This window comes from Pezoporus flaviventris, unplaced genomic scaffold (assembly GCF_033815535.1).
Source record: "Pezoporus flaviventris isolate CSIRO_AGI_PZ_B2104156 unplaced genomic scaffold, CSIRO_AGI_Pfla_v1 ptg000001l, whole genome shotgun sequence".
Classification (NCBI taxonomy): Eukaryota; Metazoa; Chordata; class Aves; order Psittaciformes; family Psittacidae; genus Pezoporus; species Pezoporus flaviventris.
In genome coordinates, this window is record NW_026892549.1 from 3,138,749 (window position 1) to 3,152,332 (window position 13,584).

General features: G+C 40.0%; 1 long non-coding RNA gene across 1 annotated transcript in view; it reads right to left on the bottom strand.

The window, feature by feature from the left end:
* The window catches only part of LOC133273976 (uncharacterized), a 929,536-nt gene extending 917,504 nt beyond the window's left edge, over window positions 1-12,032 (bottom strand). The window contains exon 1 of the long non-coding RNA XR_009744997.1: window positions 11,895-12,032. This is a non-coding gene — a long non-coding RNA (uncharacterized LOC133273976). The remainder of the gene's footprint in view (window positions 1-11,894) is intronic.
* Between the last annotated feature and the right edge of the window lie 1,552 nt (window positions 12,033-13,584).

The following is a 13,584-nucleotide window of genomic DNA, read 5'->3' on the forward strand; positions in this document are numbered from 1 at the left end:
GATGAAGAAGAGCAGCAGTAGATGCGTTACACAATTCAGTTGTACAAGTCAGTTCAGACAGTAGCAGATGCTTTCAATTTATCCCTGCTCAAGGGACACAAAACCACCCATGTCATCACACTGAACTTTCTTGCAACAGAGCCATAAATTTCTAACCCCAACATCTTCTATTTAAAAAAAAAAAAAAGAACTTGAAGGAGAAGGTTTGAGATATGAAATTCAGATTTATCTTCTACTTCTGTAGAGAGAGCTCCTAACTTAGGACTTGCTAAATTTGCCACCCACTTCTTTGATGTCAAGGATATTCAGATGTTAAGATTTTGCTCTCTTTGATGGAGATAAGGTACAGATGTATTTCTTCAACCAATATGGCTGGTTTTGAAATAAAGTTTCGTGTTTCCTTTCCTTCAACTTTGACTTTTATTCATTCTGTCTTGTTGTGGCAATGGAGGCACGGACTGCAGTTGTGTTGCAACAGAAATCATTTATTGAGTGAGCTTACAGACTTTTATAGACCCCTGCTTAGTGGTTAGTAAGGGTTAGTAGTGGTTAGTTCTTTTCCGTACCTTTCCATCATGAAACGTTTCTTCATCAAGCACACACCATGTGCTTTTCCGGCTAATGACATTACTGATCATGTGCCCCTTCAGCCAATCACATTATTGTTCATTCACCTTTGATTGAGCGACTATTTTTAACCAGATATACAAACAGGTTTCTCTGCTACCACTTCTTGCTACATCGTTAGTTCCCATTTTCCTTGAATACACATTCCCATTATCCTTGAACACACATTCTTTGTCTTGTCTTAAGCAACTTCCTGTTTCAGTATTTACATTTCTCAGAAATTATCTCAGTGTTCTGTTTTCAGATCATCTTGACTCCCATGGTTTGTAGCTGATGAGGGTCAAGATGTCTGAGCACTTGTCCAGGTCTGCTGGCGCAGCTTCTTGTGCAACATTCCCCACAGTTTGTTCTGCCCTTTGAATTTATTTGTTTGTTTGTTTGTTTGTTTTGTTTGCTTTTTGTGGTTTTGTTTTTTTGGTTTGGTTTGTTGTTTTTTTTTGGGGGGGGGGATTGTTATTTTTATCAGTACTCGAATCTATTCTATGCAAGTCCAAATAGCCATAATCAGCCCTCAGGAGTTTGCAAGGTGGTCACTACCATGCAGTCAGTGACTAACAACACAGGAGAAAGAAAAGCAACATTTTAATAGTCCTTCAGTAAGAGCATTTCTTTAATTTCTTTAATTAGCTTATGTAATTTTGGGTAGGTAAAAGAAGAAATTTAAATCAGCTCAGAAAGAGGTATGTTCATCTCAGAGATTCTAGGGGTGCTTGAAGAGGCTTGTGGGACTGTAGGAAACCTCTCATGGCCTAACATGGGATAGGAGCACGTTGTCAGATAAATACAGGCACAAACTTGTGAATCAGTAGTGCAGATTCATTAAGCACATTGGGACAGAGACATAGTCAATGAGATTAATTAGTAGAAGTGTGACAGGAAGGCAGAGAAGGATGTGAATAGATTAACATTGCAACCAAGAAGTGCATACTCTTCGTTGTAACTATTCATTAAAGGGATCTAAGAACAGCAGGTGAAAAGCTAGAAAAGAAGAGATTTTATTTATCCAGGTGCATATGACAAGTTTTCACTGGAGAACTGCAAAATGGGATTTTGAGAAGTCCAGATAGGAGATAAGAAGATAGGACCAAAGCTGAACACCATTCTCACATATAGCCGGAGAAACTTGGAAGCCAGCATTTGTGATAACGAAAACATGCAAAATGCTGAAGTCCAAAAAGAGATCGGATTTGCCTTGGAGAATACAAAAACATAGGGCTGGCACTGGACTGAATGGCAAGCAAGGGATGAGGAGCAATTGGCATGGCTGAAAACAGTAGAAACAAAAGGTGACATAATTCTGAAAATTTTAAATGCTCTTTTAAAAGGGGTTAAAAATAAAGAGGGACATTAAGAAGAGTCAGTAACAGAACAGGAGAAAGTCATGGAGACAAAAACTCTTTTGCATGGAGGCACCATTCTCTGATGCTATTGGAGGCGAAGGAAATGTCGCTGAGGCTGGAGAGAGCTGTTTTTTCATTCATGTGGGATTTTAAAAAACACCGGTAATTGGTAATATGTCCATTATCAGCAATTAAGCTTGGGGCATGGGAATAGGCAAGGAGAAGAAGAGAGGTCCAGAACTGTGCATTTAGCTGATTTTGGTTTTCCATTTGTTGTGGAAGAAACTCTGTTATAAAAGCCTGAAATTACACATGAACACATATGCATGTATAACTTTTAATGCAAAGCCCAGAAAATAGTAAATGCTTCTAGAGATGGATATCAAGGGCTTTGTTTAAGGCATAATCTATATTGCTTTTGAGTTTATGGAGCAAAAAGAGCTGTTGAAATTGAGTGAAAGCTGCAGCCAGACTCTTTAATCAATCTCCAAAGCTGTTTATTGTGAGTGTAGTATAAAGCAATAGAGATTAACGTCAGTTTCTATAAATCACAGCAAAAAGCATCTTCTCTTTCATTGCCAGAGGTATAAATATCTTCATTTTTTCTCAGATTTTGCTGTAACATGCTGGCTGCAGAGGTCCTTCAGGGGAAAAGAACACAAGCACAGTGTCATATGCTTTTAAACAAGTGAATTTAAAAATAACTTGTATGTTTATTTACAGAACTGGAAACTGCTGGACGTTTCTACTAAGCAGCTTTGAAAATCTCAGCCAGTCTACAGAAGAGAACTACCCATTAACTGCAGTTAATCATCTTTCCAGTGCACATCCCACAGGTTCCAGAGAGTTAATGCAATAGATATATCACCATTTCTTTTCTTTGTGAAAGTAGTGGTCGGGCATCTCTTACAACTACCTTCTTTTCTGCTTGTTTGTTTGGTTTTGGCAGAAAAACCTAATAAAGTATGTGAGGAACAAAACAATTTATAAAAGAATCCAGGAGCATATTCAAAAGAGATTTCTATTCATGTGGCTCCAATCCTATTTTACATTCATTTTTGGCTGCATACTGTAAGAAATTTATTTAAAGCAGACAGAACAGAAAGCCATGGGACAGTTTGTGTTGCAAATCTAAGATACCAAAAAAGAATTACTAAGCAAAGTGCTAAATTATTGCCATATGAGAATGTCAACATAACATCCATGCTTCTCCACTGCTACCATCAGTCCTGCTCTCTCATTAGCTGCTGGTTGAACACCTCTATCAATTCCTCACAAGTAAACTGTTCTGATCCTTATGAGTTGCAATGCATCTTACTCAGCTCCACAAACTACCTACCTAGAGAGAGATCCTGCCTTTGTAATTAGGTGGCCAAACCTTAACATACCAAACATGGAGAGACACCCCCTCCTCCAAAAGGAAAGGCACAGTGTCTAAGCTAGGCTGTTCCTCTGAATTACTCATTGAAGGTGTATCTTTTATATACCAGTATTGTACAGGGAATTAATGGAAACTAGCCTTTTGGGCTAAGGATTTCAGTTGTCTAGGGTATTTGAGAGCAAATATTGTGAATGCACAGCATTGAGCACACAGCTCAATCTTCAGGGGTCCTTAAGGAAGATCAACATAGAAGATAAACTCATTCATATAAAAAGTAGGGACAAGTGTCAAAAGACTGCATTGTAACAAACAAAGTGGGCATTCAGGGAAATCATGTCTCAACTGAGGTCACACACCAGCTTGAACTTAGCAAAAGGCCATGGTAAGTTAAGTAGCACACAAATCCTGAGACCTTGGCAAAATGTTCAGTAAAGTGTCATCATACTGAAATCTGTCTCAGAAGATGCTTCCAGAAAAATTTAGAAAATTCTCTTTGCTGAACACAAAGCTGTACATAGTCTGAGAGTAAGAAATACATATTTGGATGTTTACCTTGTTTCCTGAGCTCAAAGGCAGAATAGTAAAGCAAGATTCAGTCACTGCATTTGGAGGAGAGACGGTCCTACAAATCCCCCACTGATTTATCTGAATAGTATTTTGTGTTATCATTCCTGTTAAATAGTCAAGATCTGTGAATGGAATTCTCCTTGGGATTCAACGCCAAGGAAAATACTAGTTTCAGGACAAAAGAGAAAAAAAAAAATGCAGTTTCAGGACAACTTAAAACTATGGCATAATTCTTTACTAGGTCTTACACTAAAATGCAAAACAATGATAAAGTACTAGAATATTTGGACTGGACTCAGAGATTATTGTTTACTGACTTAATAAAAACTTTCAAAGAAAGAATATTTTCATTCCAAAACCATTTAATAAATGCTAAACTAATAAGTCTATTTTAGTTAATAAAACTTAAGGAACATGGAAGTGGATGAAAGTTCATTAAATAGGTAGAGGCTGACAGTGGATTGGAATACTAATTGAGATTTTTATGTGCAACAAAAGAGATACAAATGGAAATACACTGTTATTCTAGTGAATGCCTCACATAAAAGGCCCCAGTGGAGCACAGAATGCATGAAGGAAATTGGATTGTAAAATCTCTGAGATAAAGATCAGTTCTATGAAACACAATGCCCCATTGCTTGCTTTTCTATTTTGAGAAGATTCTTTTAATAATGCCAACAAATGATGCAGTGACTGCTGTAGGTGCATTTCAAAGGTTCCCAGTCAGATGCAGAAATGAGGCAGTTAGATTCAGGACATATGAAATAGAAGGGGATGTGGTGGAACTTTCATTTACTTAATGGTATGTTTGAGTATCATTGACTTCTTGACTATCATTGACTTCTTTCACTGAGCATGAAAACCTTAGATTAGAAAAAGCCACATATTCCAGTGCTATTCTTAAAATTTTTAGTGGTTATTTATTTGGTTTGAAGAACTTTTCCCCAATTCAACTTGTAGCATAACCCTGAAAGGCATGTGAACTGTTCAGTCTTACAGGAGAAGAAATGGGGCTGGGCTGAAATGAATATACAAAGAGTGGCGAGTGGCTTCTGAAGGCTGGAGGATATAATCAAAACAGGTATTTCTCCCGGGTTTTCCCCCTCCAGTAACAGCAGCAGACCATGTGTTGGAGGAGATGCCTTTGCATCTCCAAGCCAGCTTTTAAAAGGCTCCTTGGAACTGCAGCTGACTTTTCACTAGCAGTAGCAATAGTATTAACACACTTTCTTGAAATGCCAAGAAGAAAGTATGGGTACAACATTTCCTACGCCATTTAGAAACCAGCTTATCTAGGAGCATTAACAGCCACTGAATAAAATTATGAAATAGCAATGAGAAATGTTTAGAATCTACATAGAGAAAGTCTGAATTTCAGGGTACTTTTATCTATCTGAAGCAAATGTTCATTGTAGGGCAAATAATTACTTTAAAATGTACTTTATTTTAAGTATGTGTTGAGCCAGAGCTGTTCATATATTAACCTTAATATAGAATTCTCAAAATATTGTTATGTGGTCATATCAGATGTAATTTGAACTGCTCCCAGAGTTCACAACAAGATATTGAATCTGGACTTATGTCCTCTGTGTCCAGACAGTAGTCTCTATGAATGCAAATTACCATTAAAAAGTCCATTGATCTATTTGATCTTTTCAGCTATTTTGCAAGATAATTTTAGCTGTACATAGCCATCTCCAGACAGCCTAATTCCATCTACATCCCTGTGACTTCGGTGCTGTCTAGCCAGGAGGAACCATTAGGCACAGGGACTCCAGTGGGATTTCAGATGCTAGGGAAATGTTTAGACGTGTACAGACTATGCTGACCTGGAGTGGATTCACTAGGAAAGGGCTGTGAATGCTCATTATTGAAGGTTTTAAGAGGCAGCTGGTAGGAACACCTTAGGAATACATCCTAGAGGAAGCAACTATAGATGACCTTTGAGGTGCCTTCCAGCGATATGAGATTATCATTATATGGCCACGGTATTTTCCGCCAAAACAGCTTCAGGGTACCTCACACTATTGACAAAATTAAATTCAGATGTAAACATGAATCCTGTCAAGTCCAATTTAAAGTACATGTAGATTTAACATTCCTGTTATAAAAGGACAACAGACTTAAAAATGTTATAAATAATTATTTGGGGGTTTATAGATTATTCTTAGACTTTCATGTCATATAGGAAAAGCCTTCAAAAAATTCAAGTTGTCTTGATTCAAAAATGAAGCATACTTCTTTTGGGGAGCATGTTTCAAGTATGCACCAACACAATAGAAATGCAAGGAGACGTTCATGATCCTAGATAGGGCAAGACAAAACAAGATTTCACCTGCCATGTGTGAACTGGAAAATCGTGGCAGTCAGGTGAAGTTCCTGATGACTGGAAAAAGGGAAATATAACCCCCATTTTCAAGAAGGGGCAAATGGATGACCCAGGGAACTACAGACCAGTCAGTCTCACCTCTGGGCCTGGCAAAATCTTGGAGCAGACTCTCCTGGAAGGCATGCTAAGGCACATGAAAAACAACAAGGTGCTTGGTGACAGCCAGCATGGCTTCACTAAGGGGAAATCCTGCCTGACCAATTTGGTGGCCTTCTATGATGGGGCTACAGAACTGATGGACAGGGGCAGAGCAGCTGATGTCATCTACCTGGACTTGTGCAAAGCATTTGACACTGTCCCACACGACATCCTTGTCTCTAAATTGGAGAGACATCAATTTGATGGATGGACCACTTGGTGGATAAAGAACTGGCTGGATGGCCGCACACAGGGTTGTGGTCAATGGCTCAATGTCCAGCTGGAGACCAGTAACGAGTGGTGTCCCTCAGGGATTGGTGTTGGGACAAGTCCTGTTCAACATCTTTGTCACTGACATCGACAGTGGGATTGAGTGTACCCTCAGCAAGTTTGCCGATGCCACCAAGCTGTGTGGTTCGGTTGATACACTGGAGGGAAGGAATGCCATCCAGAGGGACCTTGACACACTCGTGAGGTGGGCTGATGCCAACCTTATTAGGTTTAACCATGCCAAGTGCAAGGTCCTACACCTGGGTCAGGGCAATCGCAGACATAGCTACAGGTTGGGCAGAGAAGAGATTCAGAGCAGCCCTACGGAGAAGGACTTGGGGGTGTTGGTTAATGAGAAAATGAACATGAGCCAGCTTCAGTGTGCACTCACAGCCCAGAAAGCCAACTGTATCTGGGCTGCATCAAAAGGAATGTGACCAGCAGGTCGAAGGAGGTGATCCTGCCCCTCTACTCTGCTCTCCAGAGACCTCACCTGGAGTATTGTGTGCAGTTCTGGTGTCCTCAACATAAAAAGGACATGGAACTGTTGGAACAAGTCCAGAGAAGGGCCACGAGGATGATCAGGGCCTGGAGAACCTCCCGTATGAAGACAGGCTGAGAAAGTTGGGGCTGTTGAGCCTGGAGAAGAGAAGGCTGCATGGAGACCTCATAGCAGCCTTCCAGTATCTGAAGGGGGCCTATAGGGATGATGGAGAGGGACTCTTCATTAGGGACTGTAGTGATAGGACAAGGAGTAACAGGTTAAAACTTAAACAGGGGAAGTTTAGATTGGATATAAGGAAGAAATTCTTTCCTGTTAGGGTGGTGAGGCACTGGAACAGGTTGCCCAAGGAAGTTGTGAATGCTCCATCCCTGGCACTGTTCAAGGCCAGGTTGGACAGAGCCTTGGGTGACATGCTTTAGTGTGAGCTGTCCCTGCTTGTGGTAGAGGTGTTAGAACTAGATGATCTTAAGCTCCTTTCCAACCCTAAGAGTTCTATGATTCTATGATCTGATCCACACTGTGCTGTGATACATGTGCTACACACAGAAAGAAAGATTGTCTTCAGTCTTCAACCAATGCCAGTCACAGATGCTCAAGAGCAATGCAAACAAAATTCAGACATTTTCTGATCTCACCAACATCTATTGTAAATCTACAAAAATGGTCTCGTGTCTGGTTTTTGGATGCTCCTCTCCAGTAATTCCAGTTTAATGCAGTACCTTGATCTTTCCATCTAGTCTAGGTAATGATACTCATGTAAGTGAAATTAATTATTCAATATGAGAAATTCATTATTAAATATACTTAGAAACTATTTCTAAGAATTATTAACAATTATTAAATATAAGAAATTTCATTAACATAAGAAATTACTATTTTTTTAAGTAGGAAAATTATTAAATATAAGTATTTAATTATTAAGTATAAGAATATACACAAATGATAAAGGGGAGAATGAAAATGCATACCAGTATGTTTTGGTGTTGTTAATTTCCACTACATGGTAAAAGCCAACAATTACAGACACAGCCTCAACTGAGCTGTGAAGGTTGTTTGATTCCTTCATGTTCTGCTGATGGTTTACCATCTGTTGTCCTGATAACAATGCTAAAGTGAGTATTCACATTATTAATATGCCCTCTAGTAACACATATCTCCCCATGTGTTTGTCCAGTACTACTCTTTCTTCCTCCATCCTCTCTCTCACTCTAAGTAAAGGTTCTTCCATTTACCTTGATAATCCTGATGTTTTTTTAATTGTATTTATTTTCACATCACCCACAGTCATATGACCTATGGCTGTGATCTTATCAGGTCCCTGGGGAAGTATTCCTATAACTGACAATTGAAGAGTTTCTCCTCTCTTTTCCCTGAAGCTGCCAGTCACTGTTAGAGACAAGACACAGGATTAGGTGGACCACTGTTTTGATCCAGCAGGCATTTCCCTCTTGAAGCAATTGTAGTTGGCTTGGGGCAGTGATTAAATGAGGCACTGCTAGAGAAAATCCAAGGCGTTGCAGGAAGCCTTATTTGATACAGAATGGTTTTCTTTCTGAATCTGCAATGCCAAAGCAAATTCACATTATTTTGCTGTTTCAAAATCTGTGCAATTATAAGAGGAACAGAAAGACTCTCATATCCCTGCTAATAACAGACACACTACTTCACTGTATTGCTCTTTCCAAGATAAGCCTTACAGCATGTTTGGGGCTTAATATCCCAAATGTGGCATGTTGCAGTGTTGCACAATGTTGTTTGCTGCTATTACCCTTTCTGCCCAGCTTAATGCTGTTTTCTCCAGGTGCTTTTTAATGGATTTTTTTCATTCAGATGAGGTGATTTAGTCATTTGAGGACCAAAAAAAACCGTATCTAGGGCTCTGGAGTAGAAAGTATCTTTCCATTTCCAAGTCTTTAGGGCAACAGTGATTGAAAAGCTATTTCCCTTTGCATTAGCAGAGTAGTTTCTGCAACTCCATCCTGTCCCTTGTCTGTGGTCATTGCTTCTTTAGTGACTCAAGCTTAGCTGAGCTTTGTGTGTGGACTAACTGAGCTAAGCTACTCCAAAGGATTTTGAGTGAGATCCCTAACAGGGTAGATTTTTTTGTGTGTGTGTCAAGGTCATGCAAAAACGACAATGCCCAAGAAAAGGACAGTTATGACTATCAGTCCAAGAGTTTTAGCTTATAAATGAAATATTGTACTGGCTTCAATGGAAGCAGGATAGAGCTATTAAAGTGCTTAAATGGATACACACTAAAAGCAAGTAAAATGGTCCTTTATTTCTGTTGAGGTAAAAATAAGGCAGAAAGAAGAAAAAAGTCCCAGGGCTTCAGGAGTCAGTTTTATAGAAATTGATTATAGTGAATGAGAAGTTTGCTATGAGTAATTAGCTCACATTTCATCCAGATCAGCAAAACAATGAATTTGTTTCTCTTCAGTTACATGTCCTTTGTCCTGTGTTTCCAAGGAAGCTTTACAAACAACCTTCAACTAGCCCTACCTTGAGACAGGCTCTGCATAACAGTTTTTAGTAGGTGCAGGGTGAAGACCCGCAGACAGCAATGCCTGGATTCAGTTCTGAAAGTCCAGAGGTTTACAGTTAATTTTTTTTCATGACTTTTCCCCCCATCAGAAAAATACACCTGCCAAAGTGAGCTACTCTCATGTCCCATCTCACCCTTTTGTCCTTCTTTTGACTGTGTGGTGATACTGTCTCTGCTGAGCATTTTGGAAAGAAGTCAAGTAACTAACAAACGCACCAGGCTGCTCCTTTAGAGGACGGTGCTTCTGATTTGGGAGTTACAGTTATTAACTCCTCTGGCAGCCCATTATTTAATTTGCCTGCTACTGATCCATTTTGTGCATGCAGAGGATAATCCAGTCCACAAGAGCCCTGCTGTAGCTGGTGTGCAGACCATTGTCCTTTTCCCAATTTACCTAATGTAATCACTTCATTGCCTGACTGTAAGAGCTCTATCCCATCAAGAAGCTTTGGGATTGTCCTGGGTTCAGCAGTAGCAGTCATGTTTCTCCTTCTTGGTAGCTGGTGCAGTGCTGTGTTTTGACTTTCAGCCTGGGAACAGAGCTGATAACGATGTTTTGGTTTGGCCAAGGACTTTGTGAGCCTCATGCTCTGCCAGGGAGGAGGGGAAGCCAGGAGGAAGCAGAGACAGGACACCTGACCCAAACTGACCAAAGAGGTATTCCATACCACAGCACGTCATGCCCAGGATGTAACTGGGAGTTAGCCGGAAGGGCTGGGAGGCTGCGGGGTTGGAGGAGGTATCGGTCACAGCTTGGTTGGGCTGGGGGGCTGAGTTATCGGTTGGCTGGTGCTGAGGTGTTGTATTCTCTTCCCTTGTTATTTCCTTTATCATTATTATTATTGGTGGTAGCAGTAGTGATCTGTGTTATACCTTAGTTACTAAACTGTTCTTATCTCAACCCGTGGGAGTTGCATTCTTTTCGATTCTCCTCTCCGTCCCTCCGGGAGTAGGGGGAGGGCAAGAAGGGGGGGAAGTGAGTGAACGAGTTGCCTGACTGGGTTTAAACCATGATAGGGATAATGTAGAGACATGAGAGATTAGAATTTATCCGTTCTGGAGTTCATAAATTTAATGAAAATCATGATTCTCCAAAGGAACTTAATCTTCATTTGTTCTGTTAGTGGAGGTGACAAGAACTGGTTTATGATTCATTAACCCATTGATTACTGCTAACTTTTCCATATTCAGCTCTTCAGGAAAAGGAAAGATACCTTGTGTGCCTTTACATGCAGTGCCTTTTAGAAGCTTCTGTATAGGAAATACCAAGACCCTCTGGTTGTAAAGGGAAAATGGAATGTGCTTTCCCTATGATTTTTCAGACTGTATCTATCTCATGTGTTTAATTAAATACTTCAGATCAGCATAGTCAATTCCAAAAAGCCTTACTGACTTCAGTGGGATGTGGCCCAGGACCTTTTAGGAGCACAGCAGTGCAGCTCACATAAGAGACACTTATGTGTATCCAAGAATGGTAATAATCAGAAATATATGTCTGAAGATTATTTGTTCAGTGTTACTCCTAGGTGATAGCTTACATATACAAGTACACACACACACATACACACAAACATACACATACACATGCACATTACATATAAGCAATCCTGAGACATCCAAAAATAATTTCTCCATCACTACATGATTGCTATTGTTTCATTTTCACTGCAGAGTGGCCCAAAGGCTTCTCCCTGCAACTGGGAAGATCTGATTTATAATCTCTGATCCACTGAGTCATCATTGACTGGAATCAGGACCAGTCATATCATCACTCTTTGCATTGGCTTCCCAGTGGGTAAATCAGATTTCTTTTAAAACTCTTCAAAATTTCATTACAGAATCATAGAATAGTTTAGGTTGGAAAAGACCTTTAAGATCATCAAGTCCAAATATTAACCTAACATTGCGAAGTCCAGCATTAAACCATGTCCCTAAGGACCACATCTACACATCTCTTAAATACCTCTAGGGATGAGGACTCTACCACTTCCCTGGGCAGCCTGTTCCAGTGCTTGATAATCCTTTCAAAGAAGAAATTTTTCCTACTGTCCAATCTAAACCTCCCCTGGTGCAACTTGAAGCCAATTCCTCTTGTCCTATTGCTTGTTACTTAGGAGAAGAGACCAACCCACCTCACTACATCCTCCTTTCAGGTAACTGTAGAGAGCAATAAGGTCTCTACTGAGCCTCCTTTTCTCCAGGCTAAACAACCCCAGTTCCCTCAGCTGCTCCTCATAATTCTTGTTCTCCAGACGCTTCACCAGTTTTATTGCCCTTCTTTGGACACGTTCCAAAGCACCTCAAGGTCTTTCTTGTAGTGAGGGGCCCAAAATTTATGGAAAGTTCTGTCTGACACACAGGTTGGTCTTACTGTTTCTGTTCATTTCTGCTACCCCAGATAGAAAGAGAATTTGATGTAGTTTACTGTCAGCACCTCCAGCAAGCACATTTCTTATTGGTACCCTAGTTTTGCACTCATACCTAATTCTGGTATGATACCTTCCAGCTAAGAAGAGAGGTTTTGTAGCTAAGCAGCACAGACACTAGATAATGCACAGTGAAGACACAGGGAATCTATAGTCTCCTGTACCTGTAATGTACTCCCAAGATAACTCTGTATTTCTGTTACACCATGCACTTAATTAGAAGATGAAACAAATATTTCCCCTTTTGGTGTCTGTTATTTTTACCAACTGACAAAATCTTGTGATGAAATCTGTATTCTTTTGGACACATTGAGAAAAATCTATAAGCAAGAGAACAAAGAAAAAAACTATACGGGAAGCATGGAGAAGAATTGTAAAATATCATGGGTTTGGTTTCTTTAAGAAAGAGAATGCACACTAGCGAACTGGTTATGTGATGGCTCTTCAGATCTGATCTGAAGTTCACTAGGGTCAATGGAGTCCTGTTCATTGATTTCAAGAAGCTTTCATGCACAGCTTTGATCTCCACTTACCCCTTCTCAGCTCACATGGCTTTTTTTCCAGCACTGATGTAAACAATGCGGTGCAAAGATTGTCTCTGACAGTCTTTTTTCTTTCAGTTACTTTGCCACCTAACAATACTTCATCTAGTATCATGAAAAGCAATTACATTTAGAATCCACTATCAGGGCAACCTATAGTTTTGGGGAGAAAACAGAATGGGGGAATATCACAGAGTCATCTAGGTTTTAATAGCTCACCCCACAAACCCATTGCCAGCTGTGACCACACTACTGCTGCAAGACCCTGCACACAAGCAACTCACAGTCTGATGTACTGCTCAGGCTCGGGCATGACTTCAAGCAGCAGCAAGCAGTTGTTCTGCTTCTTGACAGTATTAAAGGGACCCATTGTTTGCAGCATGAGCAGCCCATCTACTCTCTGGGAAAATACGTCAAGGGAAGCCACAAGTATGTGCCAAGAGATGTGACAAATGGTGCCTTTCATTATATCACTACTATTGTCAATTAAGAACCCTTTCACAGGACTGATTTCTCAGACTAAAACCACAAGCAGAAAATAAGAAAACATAAAGTTGAAAATGGCAGAAAGTCTAAAAACAAACAAAAAAAAATATTTAGAGTTACTAATCAGTAGTGAAGCTCCTTTCTGTGTAGATTTTGACTGAATTAGCAAAGATATATGTTTCTGGGAAGGCCACTCACTGTACTGTGTCACTTAAGAATAACTAGACTACTTTTAGAATTTAGCTTTTGCTTCAGAAATTGACCCCAAAAATTTTCCTGCTGGGGAAAGGTACATGGTTAACTGCACTTCTTCTCACTTTTTTGCTTTCTCTCTCTCTACATACTTATGTGGCCAATAGCCCTTAGCA